This window comes from Pinus tabuliformis, chromosome J, assembly GCF_031772625.1.
Source record: "Pinus tabuliformis cultivar Carrire ecotype Pingquan chromosome J, CPIR1, whole genome shotgun sequence".
Classification (NCBI taxonomy): domain Eukaryota; kingdom Viridiplantae; phylum Streptophyta; class Pinopsida; order Pinales; family Pinaceae; genus Pinus; species Pinus tabuliformis.
Window position 1 is genome coordinate 1,465,041,853 of NC_142295.1, and position 887 is coordinate 1,465,042,739.

Genomic DNA, 887 nt, shown 5'->3' on the forward strand with positions numbered 1-887 from the left:
GATAGATCCCCCTCATAGCAGGATCTGATTGGCTGACTAGGTCATTCAGTGGTGCAAGCTAGATTCATATGATGCAGGGGGGCATCAATATTGAGTCTATTCTATATCTGGAGACACAAGAAATGCCATCAATGATACTCCACATCTTTGGGACCTCATCCCATCACCAAATTTACAAGGGTTATTATTGGAGTTGTTAACACCCAGGTTGTTCCCTTTGACTCCCAAGGGAATACGGCCGGGGTAACCACTAACCAAGCTTTGGATTATAGGTCCTAGCCCACCTATAATCAGAGAGGGCTCTCTCTTTAAGTTTTAGCTTTGTTTTGTGAAGATTTTAGGCTAGTTATAAGTTTCAGTTTTTTGTTTGAAGTTTTGGTTGTGAACTGTTGTTGTGAGAAGGGCATGAAAGGTTTGGAAGATGTTAGTCCATTGGGCGTATGGAGTCGAAAATGTGAGACAATCCTGGTGCCTGTGAGGGAGAAAGTTTTACTGCAAGGCTAGATGGTCATTCCTTGATATAAGTTCTGATTAGTGAGTGAAATAGTGAGATATGGAATTACAGACAGTGTGATAACAAATTGAACAGCAATTTCTACTTAGTGGCATACATGAATTACTAAATAGAAACTGTGAAAGATTCAGGATTTATTGGAGAAGTTAAGAATTCCAATTAAACAGCTGAGCCTGTAGAAAACATTAATAGTAAGAAAGATTGAAATCAGGGTGTCTCCATGGACAAGTCCTGAGCTATTCTTTTTCTTGCTTCCTAAATTTAGAACAACATATGAGAGATATGCTTTAAACAGATAACAAAACATTAACAGAGATAGAGAAAACTTATTATATCGAGCCATAGCACTAGAATCCTGTAGCATTCAATCGTT